At 48.1% G+C, this 24,113-nt stretch overlaps 1 protein-coding gene across 1 annotated transcript in view; it reads left to right on the top strand.

Annotated features, from left to right (window-relative positions):
- Window positions 1-7,250: 7,250 nt before the first annotated feature.
- LOC137561585 (BH3-interacting domain death agonist-like) overlaps window positions 7,251-24,113 on the top strand; it is a 65,547-nt gene continuing 48,684 nt past the window's right edge. The window contains exon 1 of the mRNA XM_068272891.1: window positions 7,251-7,346. The gene's annotated coding sequence lies outside the window, so the exon portion shown is untranslated. The remainder of the gene's footprint in view (window positions 7,347-24,113) is intronic.

The following is a 24,113-nucleotide window of genomic DNA, read 5'->3' as shown; positions in this document are numbered from 1 at the left end:
GCAGGTGGAACAAGGTGTCCCTGATCCAGAGGATACGATTACCCTTTGAAGTAAGGAGTTCACTTCAATGGTGGATCAAGGAGGAAAACTTAAGGAACTGTCTGCAGATACAGCCAGACATCCCGATAGTGATTACAACGGATGCAAGTGTGACAGGTTGGGGAGCACATTGCCAAGACAGGTGGTGCCAGAACAAGTGGAGTACAAGACAAGTTGGAGTACCCTCAAATCTGCTAGAACTCAGGGCAGCCTTTTTAGCATTAAAAGCCTTTCATCACCTGATTTACGGCAAATCAGTACTGTTGCAAATCGACAACGTGACGGCAGTTGCTCACATCAGGAGGCAGGGGGGAACAAGGAGCTACTCCCTACTGCTGGAAACAGGTCGACTGATGTCATGGGCACAGAAAAATCTGGCCAGTCTGTCGGCCACTTACCTTCCAGGAGAGAAGAATGTTCTGGCAGACCACCTAAGCAGGCACTTCGCGGATCCCCACGAATGGTCTCTAGACACAGAAGTATTCCTGCAGATCTCTGCAAAATGGGGCAGGCCACAGCTGGATCTGTGGGCATCATATCAGAACAGAAAAGTGGAAAGGTTCTTCTCCCGCTATCATCATCCTGCGACAGAAGGTGTGGACTGCCTGATTCAGGAGTGGAATTTCGCACTGGGCTATGCATTTCCTCCCTTTCCTCTAATTCCCAGGTTCCTCCAAAGACTTTACAGAGAATCATGCATGATCATTGCTATTCTGCCATACTGGCCCAGGAGGCCCTGGTTCGCCCTAGCGATGCTAATGAGCATGGAGGAACCAATGAGACTGCCAGTATCCCACAATCTTCTGTCACAGGGGAATCTTCTGCATCCAGGAGTGAACATGCTCAGTTTGACTGCTTGGAAACTGAAAGGAAAAGGTATATAGACTTGGGATGTTCAAGCGGAGTAGTGGATACACTCCTGAAGGCTAGGAAAGTGTCTACGAATTCCACCTACTACAGAATCTGGCAGAAATTTGCAGCCTTTGCCTCAGAAAAAGGGATTACTCCCTTATCACCAGCAGTACAGCATGTGTTATGGCCCATACACACGGGCTACAACTGTTGCTGGAAACACGTGGCGCGCGCATGTTGCAGGGACAGGTCCCCCGTGTGTATGAGGTGCGCGCAAGCAACTGTTGCTAATCAGAGCTGTCTCCAGGCGATTGACTTGTTCAATCACCGGCAGCAGCTGTTGCAGCAACCATCCCTAGTCTCAAGTCGGTGCAGTCGTGTGTATGCTAGTCTCTGGCAACTCTTGTGAGTCCGACAGTTCATTGAACCTGCGACAGAAGTTGCTGAGCAACAGTTTCCGCTATGTTGCAGACAGGTTGTTGCCGCGTGTATATAATCGTCGCTTGTATACAACTGTCGTTGCTGGAGACTTAACTGTTGCTTGTCTCCATGCAACTGCAGACATCCGTGCCTCGTGTGTATGTAGACTTCCTACAGTCAGGAGTAGAAAAAGGACTGAGTGTATCAGCACTGAAGAATCAAATTTCAGCACTATCTGCATTGACAGGAGATCGTTGGGCAACGCATCCTCTGGTAGTACAATTCATTCAGGCAGTCTTCAAGATGTGGCCCCCAAGAAAGCCGTTCTTTCCAAAATGGGATCTGTCAATAGTACTGGAAGTCTTATCATCACCTCCATTCTATCCACTGGAGGAAGCCTCTCTGGAAAATGTATCTTTAAAAACAGTCTTTTTAACAGCCATTGCCTCAGGGAAAAGGGTATCAGATATTCAAGCCCTAGGTTGTTCAGGCAATCTGTTAGAATTTTTTCCAGATAGAGTAGTCATCAGGCCAGTGTTACATTTTGTTCCAAAAGTATCCTCATCATTTCATGTAAATCAAGAACTGGTCCTGCCTAATTTTCTTTCTGAAGGTGCATGTCATCCCTTGGACGTTGGTCAGTGTATCAGGGCTTACTTAGCTGCGTCAGCTACAGGGGCGTTTCTAGGGTCCTTGGAGATCGGGGGCACCTGTGGGCACCAGGTAGGGAGGTATATGGTAAAAATGGGCGTGGCCATGGGGTGAGTGGGCGTGGCCATGGGTGGGGCCAAATGTACATGAACTTAGCAGCGGTGTAAGCTACAGATAACGGGCCTGCCCATCGAAATATTGGATGGAGCCCCCTGTCCTTTATTTAGATAATTTACAATCAGTATAGGCATAGATCAAAGATTTATACGCACATACAATTTTGATTGGTCAATCACTGACCCCCAATTTTACCACCCCCGTGCAGTAAGTGGGCCAACAGACAATGAATTTTATGAACAGAGCTAAAATTGGCTAATCAAAATTGTATGCGTGTACCAGGCTTTACAGCTAATACTGTACATACTGAAAGTAGTAGGGATCAGCATACAATATGGCTGGTTTACAATCAGTAAAGGCACAGAGTAACACCTTTACACTGTACACACTGGAGGTAAATCAGCACACAGTGCATGCACTAGAGAACAAAGTATACTGTACATACTGTAGGCAGCAGAATTCAGCACACTGCAGCTAGCGTGCCAAAAATATGAAGATCACGTTGTGCGGCGTGCTTATCGCGCCGCACCGAAAAATTTGTTGGGCCATGGACCAGAATATAGGTGTGGTAACGGGTGGAGACAAATTTACATGAACCTAGCAATGGTGGGACATTAGATTATGACAGTGGTGGCGAACCTTTTGGAGGCCGAGTGCCTAAACTGCAACCCAAAAGTCACTTATCTATCGCAAAGTGGCAACAGCAATTTAAACTAAATACTGTACAAACGTTTTAACTCATACATGAACATTATGGAAAATCCAAGTTGAAAACAAACTGTGAAGATAAACAATTTCATCCATCCTACTCCTGAAAAATGTATTCAATGTTTTAGAACCTCCCAGTTTTATTTTCTGTTTTAAAAAGCTAAAAAAGTAGGTTTAATGCTATTGTCTCATATGATAAGGATTCAGCTTTTCCCATAGTCTCGCAGTTAGCAATCATGCGACCCCCAACAAGACAAATTCAGCAATCATGAGGCCTCCAACAAATCATGAGGCCCCCAACAAGACAAATTCAGCAATCATGAGGCCCCAACAAGACAAATTCAGCAATCTTGAGGCCCCCAACAAATCATAAGGCTCCCAACAAGACAAATTCAGCAGTCATGAGGCACATAAATAGACAGCATTTCACATAAATAGGCAGAATGCCCCCTTAATATGGTAGCCCCCCAAGTTAGGTAGTGAGTGACAGGGACCCCCAGGTTAGCTAGTGAGTGACAGACGCCTCCAGTTAGGTAGTGAGTGACAGGGACCCCGATAGTGAGTGACAGGGAGCCCCTTTAGGTAGTGAGTGAGTGCCAGGGAGCCCCTTTAGGTAGTGAGTGAGTACCAGGGAGCCCCTTTAGGCAGTGAGTGAGTGCCAGGGAGCCCCTTCAGGCAGTGAGTGAGTGCCAGGGAGCCCCTTCAGGCAGTGAGTGAGTGCCAGGGAGCCCCTTCAGGCAGTGAGTGAGTGCCAGGGAGCCCCTTCAGGCAGTGAGTGAGTGACAGGGAGGCCCTTTAGGTAGTGAGTGAGTGCCAGGGAGCCCCTTTAGGTAGTGAGTGCCAGGGAGCCCCTTTAGGTAGTGAGTGAGTGCCAGGGAGCCCCTTTAGGTAGTGAGTGAGTGCCAGGGAGCCCCTTTAGGCAGTGAGTGAGTGCCAGGGAGCCCCTTCAGGCAGTGAGTGAGTGCCAGGGAGCCCCTTCAGGCAGTGAGTGAGTGCCAGGGAGCCCCTTCAGGCAGTGAGTGAGTGCCAGGGAGCCCCTTCAGGCAGTGAGTGAGTGACAGGGAGGCCCTTTAGGTAGTGAGTGAGTGCCAGGGAGACCCTTTAGGTAGTAAGTGAGTGCCAGGGAGCCCCTTTAAGCAGTGAGTGAGTGCCAGGGAGCCCCTTTAGGCAGTGAGTGCCAGGGAGCCCCTTTAGGCAGTGAGTGAGTGCCAGGGAGCCCCTTTAGGCAATGAGTGAGTGCTAGGCAGCCCCTTTAGGCAGTGAATGAGTGCCAGGGAGCCCCTTTAGGTAGTGAGTGAGTGCCAGGGAGCCCCTTTAGGCAGTGAGTGAGTGCCAGGGAGCCCCTTTAGGCAGTGAGTGCCAGGGAGCCCCTTTAGGCAGTGAGTGACAGGGAGCCCCTTTAGGTAGCGAGTGAGTGCCAGGGAGCCTCTTTAGGCAGTGAGTGACAGGGAGCCCCTTTAGGTATTGAGTGCCAGGGAGCCCCTTTAGGCAGTGAGTGAGTGCCAGGGAGCCCCTTTAGGCAGTGAGTGGGTGCCAGGAAGCCCCTTTAGGCAGTGAAAGGGTGCCAGAGAGCCCCTTTAGGCAGTGAGTGGGTGCCAGGGAGCCCCTTTAGGCAGTGAGTGAGTGCCAGGGAGCCCCTTTAGGTAGTGAGTGAGTGCCAGGGAGCCCCTTTAGGCAGTGAGTGGGTGACAGGGAGCCCCTTTAGGTAGTGAGTGAGTGCCAGAGAGCCCCTTCAGGCAGTCAGTGAGTGCCAGGGAGCCCCTTCAGGCAGTGAGTGAGTGCCAGGGAGCCCCTTTAGGCAGTGAGTGAGTGACAGGGAGGCCCTTTAGGTAGTGAGTGCCAGGGAGCCCCTTTAGGTAGTGAGTGAGTGCCAGGGAGCCCCTTTAGGTAGTGAGTGAGTGACAGGGAGCCCCTTTAGGTAGTGAGTGAGTGACAGGGAGGCCCCCCCCTCTAGCCGCCGCTGCTTCCCCCCTCACCTGGCAGTGTAGTCAGACCTCAGGATCAGTGGCGACCCGACCAGTAGTACGAGCGGGCGCCGGACGCACCCGCTCTATATGCGGAAGTGATGTCACTTCCGCATATCAGTGCAGGCGCTGGGTCCTAGCGCCCGCACGATTGGTCGCCGGCTCGCCGCCTGATCCTGAGGTCTGAGTGACACGGCGGCGGCGGTGGCTGGAGGGAGCCGCTGAGATCCGTGGCACCCCAGGAAAGATTGGGGGCACGTGCCACCCCAAAATAGGGCTAGCGACGCCTCTGGTCAGCTACATTCAGAGATTCTGACCATCTGTTTGTAAACTATACAGGTCCTAGAAAGGGGAAGAATGTGTCAGCTAGAACTGTTTCTGCATGGTTGGTTAAAGTCATCAAAAGATGCTATGTCTTGAAAGGTTTACCTGTTCCATCTGAAGTACATGCGCACTCTACCAGGGGCATGTCGGCCTCCTGGGCATGTTTTTCAAAAGTGTCTGTTGAAGCAATATGTAAAGCGGCCAGTTGGTCTTCAATTCATACATTCATGAATCATTATCATGTTGATCCTTCCTCACTGACTCCTGTTGAGTTTGGGAGAGCAGTTCTTGCAGTATAAATACATTTTGTGTTTTGCATAATTCCCTCCCTCATGTGTGATTTGTTATATTCCGTAGGTATGCCGCCATGTTTGATACAGGAAACCGGAAAATTGTATACTTACCTTCCGTAATTTTCCTTTCCTGGATCAAACGATGGCGGCATACGAATCCCTCCCTCTTGTCCATTCGAGGACTGATTTTCACCAGAATGGCTGGAGGGGGGAGGTTCAAAGCTTTTATAGTGGACTGTCCTATCAGGGTTGGGGCGGAGCCAATACCCGTAGGTATGCTGCCATGGTTTGATCCAGGAAAGGAAAATTACGGAAGGTAAGTATACAATTTTCCGGTATCCCTCTCATTTCAGGTGTCCTTTAAGGTTAGGCCAGGGTTGCTAGCATGGTCTGACACTTGCTACTATTATTTTTTTTTATTACAGTCACATTTTAGCAAGGCAATGTGGTACAAACAGCAAAACAGCAGATCATTAATCAGTATGATATTACATATCCATATGTATTCAAAGTTAAAACATAATAATAAGAGATACAAATTAATTAAAACTCTTTTTCTCAGCAATGAATGAATCGGATTGTCTGTATTCTCACATTTATGGTGGTTGTGGAATTGCACTTGTGTTAGGGAGCCCACTAATAGTGATGTTTGCTACAAGTACGTAGCTACTCGTAATCAAAATTTAAATTAGATAGCGCTGCCAGCGGTAGAGAGGGGTTAACTTGCCAATGCAGCTGCCTATAGCTGATGCGTTCCACATAACTCAACTACTTCCTCCTTCAAATCCGTAAGCAGGAAGTAGTGGCGTTACGTGGACTGTGAGTGGAATGCATCAGCTATAACTCCCTTGTGTCGTGGGCAGCGCTAATTTCAATTACCGTATCTTCCAACTTTTTAACACAAGAAAGAGGGACACTTAAGCTATGCCCCTGCCACACCCCTAATCATGCCCCGACACACCCCTACACATGCATACCATAAAAATTTCATAGGAAAAATATGTTTTTATAATTCAGTCCATGATGGTCCTTTCTATCCTGGTTCATTTTCCTTCATATTAACATTTAAAATAATAATTGTATCAATTGAAAGGATTGGAATAAAGTTTAGAGTAAATTAAACAAATATTTCAGTAGAATAATACATATATTTACATAGATCTGTAGATCAGTCCTGAAAGCGGGACAAATGAGGAAGAAAGAGTGGAAGGGCAGAGGGATTTGGTGCCCAAAGAGGGACGTCCCTCCAAAAGAGGGACAGTTGGAAGCAATTAGGAGTAGCTATATGTATTCATTTAGCTACCATCAGTACCCACTAATCAGTGGCGTAGGTAAGGAACTGTGGGCCCCGATGCAAGTTTTACAATGGGGCCCCCCTAGTGCTCTATACATAACAATTGATACGACGCACCAAAACCTGCCAATGGCAACTACAGTGTCAAAGGGGCAAGAAGGGGATGGGGAACAGCTTGTTAATGATTACCACTATTCAAAGTATCTATAGAAGTGATTATTATGAGCACAGGACCAATAGAGAGGCAATACTGCAGTTGAGGGAGGGCCTTTTGGGGCCCCTCTGGCCCAAGGGCCCCGATGCGGTCGCTACCTCTGCACCCCCTATTGCTACGCCCCTGCCACTAATTATGCAATCTTGATTGTACAATCTCACCACACAGTTTACCCTTCTACTACATAGATTTGGTAAAAATCAAGAATGTATAATTTAGTAGGCACCTACCCTCATGATGAGAGTAGATAAGGTGCCTCATCCCTGCTCAAGACCACGCTTTCATTAGTACTGCAGAAATTCCCAGGGAGTGAAAGTACTAGCTTCTCCTTTAAAAGGCGGAGCCGTGAGCTGTATCATGTAGTCAGAGGGGTGGAGGAGGAAGAGGAACAGTGAGAAGCCGCTGTGTAGAAAACACAGTGTGACACTAGGACAGCTCACGCTGTCATTACACCGGTGATCTGCTACCAGGTGAGTGACTTCTCTCCACCCCTATAATATATTTGGGGGGCTCTGCTGTGTATGTGGCTGGGCTGTAGGGGGAGGAACCACGATATATATATATATATATATATATATATATATATATATATATATATATATATATATATATATATATATATATATATATATATATATATATATATATATTCCTACTGAAGCTTGCACAAAGGAGTGACGTTAATGTTTAACCCTTCGCAGCCCAATTCCCCCTTCCTCTCTTTACTCCTCTGTATCTGAGGCATGGCAGTACACAGGAATGTGGATTGGCTCAAAACCGCTTCAGTGTCACTTCCTGCTAGAAGGGTCCCCGGCGTGTCATACCTGACTCTTCACAAGGCGTGTAATGCTCTTATGGCAGATGAGTTAAACATTTGATATGATACCTAGGGTTGCATCACATACCAATGAGGCGATATATGGCCAGTAATTAGTAATATGTATGACAATATAATTATATTTCCCAGATTTTATATTCCACAGTGCTGTACATAAATTGCTGATCCATTCTCATAAGTCTGCTGTAGTGGGTGCTGTGATTGGAACTGTTTCCTATGAGGACTTGAGTCCTGCTGGGTCCCCGAAAGTAGACTATTCTAGTCTCTGTACTGTACCAGAGGAGCGTACACTCTAATGTCTCTGCATAGACACAGTCTATGGCTACTTGAAGGTATGTTTTTGGAATGTGTTACAAAGTACAAAGGAAATAAGTTCAGGTACGCAAAAACCTGTTTATTTCATGGAATTTTAGCATTCCTGTCTTTGCATAGAGCAGGGAAGGGAAAATCCTTCAGGTTTTTATTTCCATTTGGCCCCTCAGGAGGAATTTTGCCTCACTTTCTGTATTTTGTTACTGCTGGGACATGTTTAGAAGAATAAGGACCCAGACAGTATTGAAATCAGATGATCTGACATTTTCCCAGACTAGTTAAAAAGTATTGTTGCCCCTGTTAAGGCCCATACACACGCTCAACCTAACCCCTTGATTGTCGTCTGATTTTGGTCTGTTGGACAACAATTGGGTGTGTGTACGCGTGGCAAATCGCTAGACGAGCAACAAACAAATAACAGGCAGTTTTGTGCAGCTGGCCATGTGTTTACAACGCTGTTTGTAGGACATACTTGTTTTGAATGCTGCCTCGCCTCCAGGACTTCTCAAGAGCTGCTCCAACACTATGGAACTCCCTACCTCCACCCATTAGGGTAGCCCCCTCCTTCAACATCTTCTTCAAGAAGGCCCTCCAAACTCACTTTTTCACTCTGGCCTACTACCCCTCACAAGTGCTCTAAGGCTGGTTTCACAGTGGGACGTTACAGGCGCACGTTAGAGCAGCCTGTAACGCACCCCACCGCACAGCAATGAAAAATCAATGGGCTGTTCACAGTGCCCACGTTGCGTTACATTGTAACGCAGCATGTCCTGATAACGTACTGCATGCAGTACTTTACTATAGACTGTTTGCACATGCTCAGTACGGGTGGGTTTTTTATTTTGGGGGCGGAGAGGAGGCGGGGAGAGGCCACCACGTAGCCAGGCACATGGCTACTTAATATTCACTGCACTTGCAGTGTTTTCTTCTTGGAGCGGCCGCTGATTGGCTGGCGGGACCATGTGATGCGGAGAGCTCCGCTCACGTGGTCTCCTCAGTGCCTCCGACAGAGCAGGCGCACCAAGAGCTGCTTGTAACGCGGCTCTTGGTAGCGTCCTGCTCCAACACCACCAGGCGTAGCGTTAGGGGCACGTTATGCGACCTTAACGTCCCCTAAAACGCAATGTCCTGGTGTGAAACCAGCCTAAACCCACAGCTGAACTCTGGCCCCCTACTTTTCGTGTCCTTACCTCTCCCTCTAGATTGTAAGCCTTTGGGCAGGGTCCTCCTCCTTTTGTGTCCTACCTGATCATGCACCTCCATTACTGTGAACCCATGCTATGCATCTGAGTGAACCTAACTTGCCTAATCTCCATGCTCCCCTCCAGTGACTAAGCATTACCTTGTACTCATACTGTGCTGCATGATCTGGTCTTTCTTATATTCAGGTATTGTCATTTTGCTGTATGTTACCCCTAAATATTGTCTGTAACCTAAACTAATGTCCAGTGCTGCGTAATATGTTGGCGCTTTATAAATAAATAAAATGTCATGCAGTCTATCGTTTCGCTTGTGTGCGCAGTATGTTAATGAGTTGGTCTTTAGTTGGATGGTGTGTGGACAAGTTGGTTTGTTGTGGTTTCGGTCATGTCGTGGTGTTGGATGTACACTTTGTTGGATATCTGTACGTACCTTTACAGATATTTCCCATTACGTTCTGTGCCTGGTGATCTTGTCACTGGAACAGGAAATCATTTCAAAATAGAAATAAAAAATAAAAATCCTGGAAGATCCTTCATGCCTCTAAAAGGTGTGTGTGTGTGTGTGTGTGTGTGTGTGTGTGTGTGTGTGTGTGTGTGTGTGTGTGTGTGTGGGGGGGGGGGGGGGGGGGGCCCTGAGTGGCCCCGAAACAATTGTTAACTAGTGTTGACGTGATTTGGAAATAAACTACGCTTATTGAGAAGCTGGTGTGCTGACCGATCACCTTTACTACTTGGATTACGTTGGGGTGTTGCTTAGCACCCAAGGTTATGCACCCGGAGTACTACAAGGACAAGTGTGCCTCTCTGTGTCTTTCCACTAGTTTGTTTGCCCAGTGTTTTACGACACGTTTCTCCCTGTTGATTTTCTCACAGCTGTCCCTGCAGACCCACTCCAGCCTCTGCAATATCACATTCTGCTAGGGGCTTCTGTACTACTCTATCTGTAATACTACAGCTCTCAGCATGCACTGGCTGGTGGCTTAAAACTTAAATATAGGAAGTTTACCTATATACCACAGTTCAAAATCTACCAGAGCCCCCACCACTTTATATGCCTGCATTGTGATTAAATATTGATAGCACTCACATTCCTGACCTGGCAGCTCTGGCATTTGCCAGGAGGATTGGTCTGTCTAGCACAGGCCAAACACAGTATACTTTTTATTCAGTGGCATGGTGTTTGCAGTTATTTGTTCTTTCCTGGCAAGACTGGTATATGTATTTTTGATGGTTTTCTGTGTGGAAGCTGACACCAACTAATATTTTAGGTATAGGCCTCAATTCACTAAGCAGTTTAGACTAGTCTACTGATGGTTTGGTCAGTTGCATCAAAGGGGAATTTACTATTACCAAATGTTTTAGACCTGTTTTTTTTTTTTTTTTAAACTATTGGGTAATTAGGTCGGTAAAGCAAGGGAAATTATCAAATTCACAAACTAGTAGCTATTAGTGGTGCTCAAATACCCCTTTTTAAAATTCGAGTTTGGTCGAATTCGAATAGTAAATTATTCGAGGTCAGTCGAATATTCGAGTCGAATAATTTTTACTATTCGATTCGACCTCGGACTTCGAGCTCACTATTCGAGTCGGTATTCGAGCTCATTATTCGAGCTGACTATTCGAATTGGCCTTAAATAGCTTCCAACACTTGTTTTGAGGGTGAATGATGCAAGAAACATCTTTTTTTCCAAGTAACAACAGCAAGTGATTATGTGGGGATGTTCCTTTAAAAAAAAAAAAGGTGAAAAGAGAAGTTGTGTCCAGAATTTTGTTCAGTACTGTATATACTTCTTCTTCTTTCTTCTTTCTTCTTCTTTCTTCTTCTTTCTTCTTCTTTCTTCTTCTTCTATATCGTCTTCTTCTTCTATATCGTCTTCTTCTTCACTTATTTCTCTTTTCAATTTTTTTTTTACAGAAATGCTGCTATTTTTGAGCGTAACAAATAGCTGGTGGCGCACGCATGTTGGAAGCGCCATTGTATGTGCTCCCTGGCAGTGGAAACACACAGACAGCAGGAGGTAAATTCAGCAGCAGGAGGAGGAGGATGAGTGTGTGGCAGCAGGCAGTCAATGAGGCAGGCAGCGTGACATAATAGCCCTGGTACCTAGCGGTGATACCAGGGCTGTAAATAAACACAACAGGAGGTCCCAGACAGCGGTCGTGCAGCCCACATCGTGTCCAATACACAACTGGGACAACACAGTTTTCAACCCGGGCACCTCAGAAAAATTAAACCTTTTTTTTTTTTAATGGTTTTTTGGTTTTGTTTGTACAACCAATTACACAGATATATAGCTATTGTTTGACGTAATAGCTGGTGGCAGAGTGGCAGCAGAATGTAATTCTGTGTACCCTGGCAGTGGGAAACACAGACCGACAGCAGCAGCAGCAGGAGGAATGGAGGAGTAATGTGAGCAGCTATTGTTTGACGTAATAGCTGGTGGCAGAGTGGCAGCAGAAGGTAATTCTGTGTACCCTGGCAGTGGGAAACACAGACAGACAGCAGCAGCAGGAGGAATGGAGGAGTAGTGTGAGTGGGGCAGCAGGCAGGCAGCGTGACATAATAGCCCTGGTACCTAGCGGTGATACCAGGGCTGTAAATAAACACAACAGGAGGTCCCAGACAGCGGTCGTGCAGCCCACATCGTGTCCAATACACAACTGGGACAACACAGTTTTCAACCCGGGCACCTCAGAAAAATTAAACCTTTTTTTTTTTTTTTAAATGGTTTTTTGGTTTTGTTTGTACAACCAATTACACAGATATATAGCTATTGTTTGACGTAATAGCTGGTGGCAGAGTGGCAGCAGAATGTAATTCTGTGTACCCTGGCAGTGGGAAACACAGACAGACAGCAGAAGGGCAGTACACAGCAGCCCACTGTAGGTGTAAAATGTGTGGCTGCAGGCGACGTAATAGTCAAACTGAACCAGGCTGGCTTAGTGAGCAGGAGCCAGGAGGTGGTAAAGGGTGGTAAGGCACATTAACGATGGTTCTTAGCCAGTTCATGTCCCCCTCTCGCCGACAACAGGGGCCAGGAACTCGCCTTCCACCCACGCCTGGTTCATCTTGAGAAACGTCAGTCTGTCCACAGACTTGTGAGACAGACGTGAGCGTTTCTCGGTGACCACGCCACCAGCTGCACTGAAGCAGCGCTCGGACAGCACGCTGGAAGGGGGGCAGGACAGCACTTCCAGGGCGTACTGCGCCAGCTCGCTCCAGATCTCCAGGCGCTTGACCCAATACTCCATGGGATCAACAGGGGCATCGCTGTCAAGCCCGCTGTAGGACCCCATGTAGTCAGCCACCATGCGGGTCAGGCGCTAGCTGTGACCGGAGGAGGATGCTGCTGCATCATGCACCTCCTCTCTAGTCACTGCTGCCGGAGCCTCTACAGTCCTGTAGAGCTCGTGGCTGAGAGACAGCAGGTCTGTGGGGCGCTTGCTGCTGGATGCAGGCACCTGCTGCTGCCTCTGTGCTGGCTGCTGGACAGTGGGGGTGGAAGGCTGGGGGAAGGCTTCCTCCAAGCGCTCAACAAGGGCCTGCTGCAAGCTCCTTATTTGTTGCGCTGGGTCTCCTCCTGCAGGCGGCAGGAACTGGCTCAACTTCCCCTTGAGGCGTGGGTCCAACATCATGCTGATCCAGATGTCCTCCCTCTGCTTCATCTGGATCACCCTGGGGTCCTTGCGCAGGCACGCCAGCATGTGCGCTGCCATTGGGAAGAGGCGGGCCACGTGTGCTGGCACATCGACGGCAGTGCTGTCCTCCTCATCCTCCTCCTCTGCCGCCTCATCCTCTCTCCACCCCCGCACCAACTCAGCTGCGCTGTGCTGATCCCCCTCATCAGCAGCAAGGTCAGGGACCTCCACCAAGTCCTCCTCCTCCTCCCCCTCAGAGGTGGACTGTGCAGCTGCTTGCCGCTCCTGCTGGTCCAAGGCTGCCGCTCCCTGTTCCAGCAAAGCATCGAGGGCCCTGTTCAGCAGACAAACCAGGGGCACCCACTCGCAGACCATAGCATGGTCCCTGCTCACCATGTTAGTGGCCTGCAGAAAGGGAGCCAGCACTAAGCACACCTGCTGCATGTGCCTCCAGTCATCATCGGGGACGATGGACGGGATGTTGCTGGTCTTGTCCCTTCTCCGAGCGGCGGAAACAGTGGCCAGGGCAAGGTACTGGTTGACAGCGTGCTTCTGTTCAACCAGACGCTCCAACATCGCCAGGGTGGAGTTCCAGCGAGTCGGAACGTCAAGGATCAGCCGATGGCGTGGCAGCTCCAGCTCCTTTTGCACGTCTTCCAGGCTCGCACAGGCTGCAGCCGAGCGCCGGAAGTGACGCACAACGTTCCTTGCCGTTTCCAGCAGTTCGCCCATCCCCTGGTAGGTGCGCAAGAACTTTTGCACCACCAGGTTCAGCACGTGGGCAAGACAGGGGATGTGGGTCAGGTTTCCCCTGTCTATTGCGGCAACCAGATTGGCCCCATTGTCGGCCACCACCTCTCCGACTCTGAGGCCTCTGGGGGTCAGCCAAATCCTCTCCTGCTCCTGGAGTTTGGCCAACACATGGGTTGCCGTCAGCTTGGTCTTCCCAAGGCTGACCAAGTGCAGCAGCGCTTGGCAGTGGCGGGCCTTCACGCTGCTGCTGAGGCGGGGGGTTTGGCCAGGTGTGCCGGAGGATGGCAGAGGATCGGAGGAACCTGCTGCAGTTCCCCTGACCCTGCGGGGGGGCACCACCCACTGTGTTGCTGCTGCTGTGCCCGCTGCTGCTCTCCCATCCTCACCCCCTTCCACCAAGCTGACCCAGTGGACAGTGAAGGACAGGTAGCGGCCTGTCCCGAAGCGGCTGCTCCAGGAGTCCATGGTGACGTGGACCCTTTCACCAACCGCGTGCTCCAGCCCTCGCTCCACATTGGCCATCACAAAGCGGTGCAGTGCAGGAATGGCCTTGCGGGCGAAGAAGTGTCTGCTGGGGAGCTTCCAGTCTGGGGCTGCGCAAGCAAGCAGCGCACGCATGTCGCTCCCCTCCTGCACAAGCGTGTACGGCAGGAGTTGGGAGCACATGGCCCGTGCCAGCAAGCCGTTCAGCTGCCGCACGCGACGGCTGCTGGGAGGCAGAGCCCTAACCACCCCCTGGAAGGACTTGCTCAAAAGGCTCTGGCGTGGCCTTTTTGCTGGCACGGGAATCAGCAGACACAGCAGAGGAGGCCACTGAGGACTGGCTGCCAGAACAGGCCTCAGTGTCGGCGGCAGGAGTTGCAGAGGGGGGAGGAGCAGTGCGTTTCCGCACTCCTGCTGGTGCTGCTGGAGGAGCAGGAGGGCGGGTGGCTGCTGTTGCTGCTGCTGCTGCTGCTGAAGGCTGTGCAGTGATGGGTGTGGTGCCACTGCCAGCACCAGATGCCTTCAGCCTCTGGAACTCCTCATGCTGGTGGAAATGTTTCGCAGCAAGGTGGTTGATGAGCGAGCTGGTGCTGAACTTTAAGGGGTCTGCACCTCTGCTCAACTTCCGCTGACAGTGGTTGCAAGTGGCGTACTTGCTGTACACTGTGGGCATGGTGAAAAAACGCCAGATTGGTGACAAAAACGACCCCCTACGGCATGGAACCGCTGCTGCCTGTCTCCCTGTGGTGGTTGGGGGGGGGGGGGGGGGGGGTTGGGTGCGGCTGGTGGTGGTACTGGCAGATGCTGCTGCTGCTGCTGCTGAGCCTGAGACACCAGCAGGCTGTGGGACCTGCCTACTGCTGCCAATGCTTGCAATGATGCGCCTCCTTGCAAGGCCCACAAGCGCATCCTCCTCCTCCTCCTCCTCAGAGCTGCTGAGGACGACATCCCCTGGAGGTGGTGGCACCCAGTCTCTGTCTGTCACCGTGTCATCATCATCCTCCCCCTCCTGAAACATGTCCTGCTGGGATGATGACCCCCCAAACTCCTCTCCTGATGCATGGATGGGCTGCTTGACTGTCGCCACAGTCTTGCTGTCCAATCCCTCATCCCCCAAAGTGCCCATCAGCATCTCCTCCTCAAGATCGCCAACAACAGCAGACAATTTACTCATGATGCCTGGGGTGAAAAGACTGCTGAATGACAGGTCGGCGAGTGACGGTGAACTGGCCTCCTCCCCAGGCCCTGCTGGGCGGCTGCTACGAACAGGGGTGGTGGTGGTGAGGGTGGAGGCCTCGGATGCAGAGCTGATGGCGGGCTGCTCATCCTCCGTCATCAGTTGCACCACAGTGTCTGCATCCTTTTCCTCAATGGGACGTTTCCGACCCGGCTGGAGGAAAATCGGAGCAGGTGCTACACGCTGCTGCTGCTGCTGTGTCTCTGCAGCGTGAGTTGCAGATGCTCCTGCTGGGCGGCGCCCAAGGCGTCCACGGCCAGTGGCTATGGGAGGAATGTTAGCCACTGACGCTGCTGCTGCTGCGGAACTGTGCATGGTGGCGCGCCCGCGGCTTGCCACAATGCTGCTCCCTCTCCTCCTGATTCCCTTGCTGCCCTTCCCCTTGCCCAAACCGCGCTGGCTGCCACTTCCAGACATCTTCGATGTTTTGGGCGTAAACACAAAAGTTTTTGAAAAGGGCGGGTGAAAAGTGGGGTACTTTAATGGAGTGGGTTGGTGGGTGAGGTGACTGAGTGAGTGTCCCGACTCCCTAGTACAGTAAGTAAGTAGTAACAGTCAGGAAGTACAACTAGCAGTTACAATAATCAGTAGTAATCACAAGGAAATAGAGTGTGTGTACACTACAGACAGTGAGTGCACGCACGCGCAAACACGCGCAGGAGCTGGCCTATGAACAGAGAGTGAGTGAGTGTCCCTAGTACAGTAAGTAAGTAGTAACAGTCAGGAAGTACAACTAGAAGTTACAATAATCAGTAGTAATCACAAGGAAATAGTGTGTGTACACTACAGACAGTGAGTGCACGCACGCGCACACACGTGCAGGAGCTAGCCTATGAACAGTGACTGAGTGAGTGTCCCTACTACAGTAAGTAAGTAGTAACTGTCAGGAAGTAGAATTTACAATAATCAATCAGTAATCAGAAGGAAATAGAGTGTGTGTACAGTACACAGACAGTGAGTGCACACACACACGCAGGAGCTAGTAGCCTATGAACAGTGACAGTGAGTGTCCTAGTACAGTTACAGTATATAACTATTCAGAAGGAAATAAAGTGTGTGTACTACACAGACAGTGAGTGCAAGCACACGCAGGAGCTAGCCTATGAACAGTGACAGTCAGAGTGTCCTAGTACAGTTACAGTATATAACTATTCAGAAGGAAATAGTGTGTACTACACAGACAGTGAGTGCAAGCACACGCAGGAGCTAGCCTATGAACAGTGACAGTCAGTGAGTGTCCTAGTACAATTACAGTATATAACTATTCAGAAGGAAATAGAGTGTGTGTACACAGACAGTGAGTGCAAGCACACGCAGGAGCTAGCCTATGAACAGTGACAGTCAGTGAGTGTCCTAGTACAGTTACAGTATATAACTATTCAGAAGGAAATAGTGTGTGTACACAGACAGTGAGTGCAAGCACACGCAGGAGCTAGCCTATGAACAGTGACAGTCAGTGAGTGTCCTAGTACAGTTACAGTATATAACTATTCAGAAGGAAATAGAGTGTGTACTACACAGACAGTGAGTGCAAGCACACGCAGGAGCTAGCCTATGAACAGTGACAGTCAGTGAGTGTCCTAGTACAGTTACAGTATATAACTATTCAGAAGGAAATAGAGTGTGTGTACTACACAGACAGTGAGTGCAAGCACACGCAGGAGCTAGCCTATGAACAGTGACAGTCAGTGAGTGTCCTAGTACAGTTACAGTATATAACTATTCAGAAGGAAATAGAGTGTGTGTACACAGACAGTGAGTGCAAGCACACGCAGGAGCTAGCCTATGAACAGTGACAGTCAGTGAGTGTCCTAGTACAGTTACAGTATATAACTATTCAGAAGGAAATAGAGTGTGTGTACACAGACAGTGAGTGCAAGCACACGCAGGAGCTAGCCTATGAACAGTGACAGTCAGTGAGTGTCCTAGTACATTTACAGTATATAACTATTCAGAAGGAAATAGAGTGTGTGTACTACACAGACAGTGAGTGCAAGCACACGCAGGAGCTAGCCTATGAACAGTGACAGTCAGTGAGTGTCCTAGTACAGTTACAGTATATAACTATTCAGAAGGAAATAGAGTGTGTGTACTACACAGACAGTGAGTGCAAGCACACGCAGGAGCTAGCCTATGAACAGTGACAGTCAGTGAGTGTCCTAGTACAGTTACAGTATATAACTATTCAGAAGGAAATAGAGTGTGTGTACACAGACAGGGAGTGCAAGCACACGCAGGAGCTAGCCTATGAACAGTGACAGTCAGTGAGTGTCCTAGTACAGTTACAGTATATAACTACAATACAAAATACAATCACTAAGTAGTAGAGGACAGCAGAAATACTGTCTAATACTATCTAATACTGTCTAAATACTAATGAGAAATAAACTAACAGAGGACAGGAGGACAGCTGCCCACACAGGCAAGGCCCTGAGGCCTAAAGCTGTAAGCCTGCAGCAGCTGTCTGAGTCTCTCTCTATGTAACACAAAAGCTACTAACTAAAATACAATGTCTATCTAACTAACAACAATATAGGTGTGTATAGGAGGTGTATGTGAGCAAAAACGCTAGGTAAATGACCACAATAGAGCTCTTGCTAAGCCAAAGCACAAAGGAGCAACTCTCTCTCTATGCAAGTCTCAGGCAAGGACGGAGAAACGGAACATGGCGGCCGCTATTTATAGGGTAGGGGCTGGCCAGGGTCCCCCTCTGTGATTGGCTGCCGTCAGAGGGCCTGGGAGCCCTCTGATTGGCTCTAAGGACATCAATCTGGGCTATGACGCTATTCGAGCTCGAATAGCGCCGTTTGCTCGAATAGCTCGAATAGTAAATGGGCTATTCGCGTTTACTCGAATAGCCCATTCAAATAGCTGCAGCTATTCGGAGCTCGAATACCGAGCTCGAATAGCTGAAAAAGAGCTCGAATATTCGAGCTACTCGAATATTCGAGCTCTGCTGAGCACCACTGGTAGCTATGACTGACCTTCTTCTCATCTGATCAGCTCTCCTCTGCATACAATTAAACTCCTGCATAATTAATTCAAAAGGTTCCATCCTCACATCTAAAATGCCTCACAGAATTACTTCTGACAGAAATTAGCTGGTCTAATCTCTGTCAGAGAAAGGGGGCGTGGTTACTCCTTGTTTGCTCCTTGATCTAAAACATTACACCAACACAGTAGACTAAAAACCATCTGTAGTCTAAACTGCTTAGTGCATTGAAGCCATACAATAACATTTCTATAGCGTTTTTCTCCCATAGGACTCAAACCGCTAGGCACAGTCAGCTCTTAAACGACCATTATCTCAAAAAAGTAGGCAGTTAAAATCTCACAGAACCGACAGGTTGTGGGCCAGTGCATCACCTCATTGGGTATTCTTAGAGTTTTCTTTGTTTTCAACAGCATTTCCTGAACAGCAGTTGCAAAGTATAATGCTGGGTACACACAATGCATTTTTTTCGGTCAATTTTCCGTCCGATCGATATTCGATTCTGTTATCTTTTCTTATATATTTCCATTTACTTCTATGAGAAATCGATAAGAAAAACTATCGAAAATAAGATCGGACATGTCGCAAATTATCTATCGAACCATCTACCTAGCACAAAATTGTATGGTGTGTACCTAGCATTAGGACCCATTCACACTAGAAGCGCTTTTCTGAGCATTTTGCGATTGATTAGCAGTTTTTAAAATCGCTCCCATTCACTTTCAAATCGCAGAGATTTCCACGTACGCGATCGGGAAATCGCCAAGATTTTTCCGCAATTTTTACCACATTTTTAATGAAAGGGAATTGGAGCACTTTTAAAAACCGCTAATCAATTACAAAACGCTCAGAAAAGAGCTTCTATTGTGAATGGGCCCTTACTGACAAAATGGTGTGCAAGTGATTAGGGGGGCTGGCTGTCATCTTACTGTTTTGGCAGTTAAACTGCTGTTTAGGAAATGGTGTTGAAAACAAAGAAACTCCCCCATGAAGAGATGGACTGGCCCAAAACCTGTCGGTTCTGTCAGCTTTTAACTGCCTACTTTTTTGTGATAGCAGTCGTGGTGTGTTTTTTTTTTTTTTTTTTTTTCTGTGGTGTGTTCTGTGTTATCTTACCTCCCCATGACATAAAATAAGTCCTGAAGCGGGTGCCCTAGTAACTGGTGTAGTGGGTGGATGGAGCTGAGATCTCTACACCAGAAAAAACAGCATGGATAGGTGAACCCCTCGTAATGCTGGATAGTGTAATGGTTAAGGGCTCTGCCTCTGACACAGGAGCCCTGGTTCAAATCTCGGCTCTGCCTGTTCAGTAAGCCAGCACCTATTTCAGTAAGGAGTTTCTTGGGCAAGTCTCCTTAACACTGCTACTGCCTACTGAGTGCGCTCTAGTGGATGCCTTGCAAGCGCTTTGAGTCCGACAGGAGAAAGGCGCTATACAAATACTGCCATTATTTTTATTAATGCGTGAAGCAGGTTCACAGAGCTGGGAATTCAGGAGTGCTGACAACTCAGTACTAAAGTTCCTAAGAGATGTAAGAAGCCAACAGAGGTAGGGGAGCTCCTGGTAATGGTTGTGGCAGGTTTACAAAACTGGGAACTCAGTAGGGCAGAAATCTCACCACTGGAGTATTTGAGCAATAGAAGACTGGAGCAGGAAGAGGGATGAGTCAGATGTGCAGTGCTGGGAACACAGGAGTGCAGCGATCCCACCCCCTGGAATCTCAGAGAGTTAGGAGAATCCAGCAGGTGGGGGTCCTGGTAATGGGTGCTACAGTAGGTATCTCTCCTCTGGAGTTATTGAGAGATAGAATCCAGCCTGGTAATGGATGTCACAGGTGTACAGGTTACAGCTTATGAAAAGGTTCAATATTCTAGGCTCAAAGTGTCAGACTCTAATCAGCTAATTAATCAAAAACACCTGTAAAGGGTTTCTGAGGCTTTAGGCGGTCTCTCAGTCTGGTTCAGAATTACTGTCATAAATGAACTCATGCTTGATATTCTAAAGATGGCCATACACTGGGCAGATTTGCCGCCGATTCGATCACTGGGATCGAATCTGCTGCCAATCGTTCGCGCTAAACGCACCCGCCGATCCGATTTCCTCCCGAAATCAGATCGGTCCGTCGATCGCGCCGTGCGGGTTACTTCCGTCGATCGCCCGCGGGTAGGAGTGCATCGCTAGCGGCGGCCGATCCGATACAGTTATACATTACCTGACGCTGGCTCCCGGGCATCTTCTCCGCGCTGCACCGCTCTTGCTTCCATCCCAGCGTACATTAACTTTCTTTGTCACTCCAGTGACCAGGAAGTTCATATAGAGGGCGCTCTATTTGAACTTCCTGGTCACGGAGTGACACAGTGTACGCTGGGATGCGGTGCGGGGTGCAGCGCGGAGAAGAGAACCCGGAGCCAGCTTCAGGTAATGTATGCAGGGGGGGGGGGGGGGGGAGACAGGCGGCAGCGGCGGCTCCACAGATTGTGATCGGTTTCAGGCTGAAATCGATTCACAATCTATTTGCAGTAAAGGCAGCCATACGATCCCTCTCTGATCAGATTCGATCAGATGGGGATCTGTGAGCTGGTCGATCTAATGGCAAATCGACCAGTGTATGGCTACCTTAATTTTCAAGTTTCACCTGTATGTTGGATTGAATGATGTATTTATTTATTTTTTGCCAGAACTCATTCTTCTGGCAGATGGGACACGTACAATTGTTGGAAAAAAAACTGCTTCAGCCCACCAAGCTCCCACTTCTGTCACCACCACAGAAGCAGGAAGGAAGGCCCTGCTGTACAGCTTTGGCTGATCTGCCAATAGCTGGGTTGTCAGAGCAGTTTTGATATTTCCAGGCAGCAAATCTGTGGTTAGTTACTGGAAGTGTAGCCCTGTAGTAACAAGTTTTGGGTATTTCCTTTATGAAGCACAATCATCACCTGAGGGTGTTTATCTACAGATCAAGCCAGACAGAATTGTAAAGTTTAAATATTTCCCGGTTGCTGTAGGGTCATTTGTGCTGAACAGCTGAGCTGCGCCATCAGTGAGGCTGGAGGAAGATGTAAGAGCTTCTGATCCTACTTAAAGATAGTATTCAGTCTAAAATAAACATTCCATGTGTCCTCTTCTCAAATAAAGTTCTAATCACGTTATCCCCCCTTTTGAAGAGTGCCATTGCTCGCTGTCTATGCGACATAAATGCAACAGAACCGCCAAAGCATTTCTCTGCAAGGGGATAAGTCTATGTGCTGGCCTGGAAGCCAATGGACATGGGGCTCGGGGAGTTAGTTGGAGGAAAAAGACCCAGCAAGTAGTTATAACCAGGGCTGGGAAGTCGGTACAAAAATCTTCCAACTCTGACTCCTCAGTTTATGAAACCACAACTCCGACTCCGGGTAACCAAAATGGCCCCGACTTCGACTCCTCAACTCCGACTCCTTAGTCTAATATTTAACAGGGCTGTGGATTTTGTACAAAAATCACTCGACTCCAACTCCCGACTCCTCAGTTTATGAAACCCCGACTCTGGGTGCCCAAAATTGCCCTGACTCCTCGACTCCAACCCCCAGGCAGGTAGTTGCGTGACCAGTAGCACCGCAGTCCCTCACTCACCCTGACATTGTCTACGGTCTCTAAGTCCCAATAAAATATATTCAGCAGAGGTAGTTTAGCAGACACAGGTGCAGTTGTACCCACCAAGATGATTGTTGTACAAAAATTAACCAACCATGTACACAGCTACAGCGTAGGTTGACATTACTATGCTTTTTGAGGGCTCCCCCGCTCATTGGGTGATTGTACCTACTCTTAACTGAAACCATAATCTCTTCATTTTGGCTTCCTATGCACAATTGTGTGTGTGTGTGTGTATACATTATATATAAAACATTTGCAATATGATAGGAAAAGAAATGTGAAAATCATAACATCTATAAGTACAAGTCTGATACATTCACATTAATCTCTAGATTCGGGATAACTGATGTGTCATCATCAACCCATACTTTATTAAAAATTGTTGGCAGGGCTGTGGAGTCGGTAGAAAAATCTTCCAACTCCGACTCCTCAGTTTATGAAATCACGACTCCGACTCAAACTCCCCAAAATGACTTCGACTCCTTAGTCTAATACTTAACAGGGATGTGGATTTTGTACAAAAATCAGCCGACTCCCGACTCTGACTCCTCAGTTTATGAAACCACGACTCCGACTCCGGGTAACCAAAATGGCCCCGACTTCGACTCCTCAACTCCGACTCCTTAGTCTAATATTTAACAGGGCTGTGGATTTTGTACAAAAATCACTCGACTCCAACTCCCGACTCCTCAGTTTATGAAACCACAACTCCGACTCCGGGTAACCAAAATGGCCCCGACTTCGACTCCTCAACTCCGACTCCTTAGTCTAATATTTAACAGGGCTGTGGATTTTGTACAAAAATCACTCGACTCCAACTCCCGACTCCTCAGTTTATGAAACCCCGACTCTGGGTGCCCAAAATTGCCTTGACTCCTCGACTCCAACCCCCAGGCAGGTAGTTGCGTGACCAGTAGCACCGCAGTCCCTCACTCACCCTGACATTGTCTACGGTCTCTAAGTCCCAATAAAATATATTCAGCAGAGGTAGTTTAGCAGACACAGGTGCAGTTGTACCCACCAAGATGATTGTTGTACAAAAATTAACCAACCATGTACACAGCTACAGCGTAGGTTGACATTACTATGCTTTTTGAGGGCTCCCCCGCTCATTGGGTGATTGTACCTACTCTTAACTGAAACCATAATCTCTTCATTTTGGCTTCCTATGCACAATTGTGTGTGTGTGTGTGTGTATACATTATATATAAAACATTTGCAATATGATAGGAAAAGAAATGTGAAAATCATAACATCTATAAGTACAAGTCTGATACATTCACATTAATCTCTAGATTCGGGATAACTGATGTGTCATCATCAACCCATACTTTATTAAAAATTGTTGGCAGGGCTGTGGAGTCGGTAGAAAAATCTTCCAACTCCGACTCCTCAGTTTATGAAATCACGACTCCGACTCCAACTCCCCAAAATGACTTCGACTCCTTAGTCTAATACTTAACAGGGATGTGGATTTTGTACAAAAATCAGCCGACTCCCGACTCTGACTCCTCAGTTTATGAAACCACGACTCCGACTCCGGGTAACCAAAATGGCCCCGACTTCGACTCCTCAACTCCGACTCCTTAGTCTAATATTTAACAGGGCTGTGGATTTTGTACAAAAATCACTCGACTCCAACTCCCGACTCCTCAGTTTATGAAACCCCGACTCTGGGTGCCCAAAATTGCCCTGACTCCTCGACTCCAACCCCCAGGCAGGTAGTTGCGTGACCAGTAGCACCGCAGTCCCTCACTCACCCTGACATTGTCTACGGTCTCTAAGTCCCAATAAAATATATTCAGCAGAGGTAGTTTAGCAGACACAGGTGCAGTTGTACCCACCAAGATGATTGTTGTACAAAAATTAACCAACCATGTACACAGCTACAGCGTAGGTTGACATTACTATGCTTTTTGAGGGCTCCCCCGCTCATTGGGTGATTGTACCCACTCTTAACTGAAACCATAATCTCTCCATTTTGGCTTCCTATGCACAATTGTGTGTGTGTGTGTGTGTGTATACATTATATATAAAACATTTGCAATATGATAGGAAAAGAAATGTGAAAATCATAACATCTATAAGTACAAGTCTGATACATTCACAATAATCTCTAGATTCGGGATAACTGAGGTGTCATCATCAAC

The sequence above is a fragment of the Hyperolius riggenbachi genome, chromosome 3 (assembly GCF_040937935.1).
Source record: "Hyperolius riggenbachi isolate aHypRig1 chromosome 3, aHypRig1.pri, whole genome shotgun sequence".
Classification (NCBI taxonomy): domain Eukaryota; kingdom Metazoa; phylum Chordata; class Amphibia; order Anura; family Hyperoliidae; genus Hyperolius; species Hyperolius riggenbachi.
Note: the sequence above shows the minus strand (reverse complement) of the source record. Positions and strands in the feature narration are given on the sequence as shown.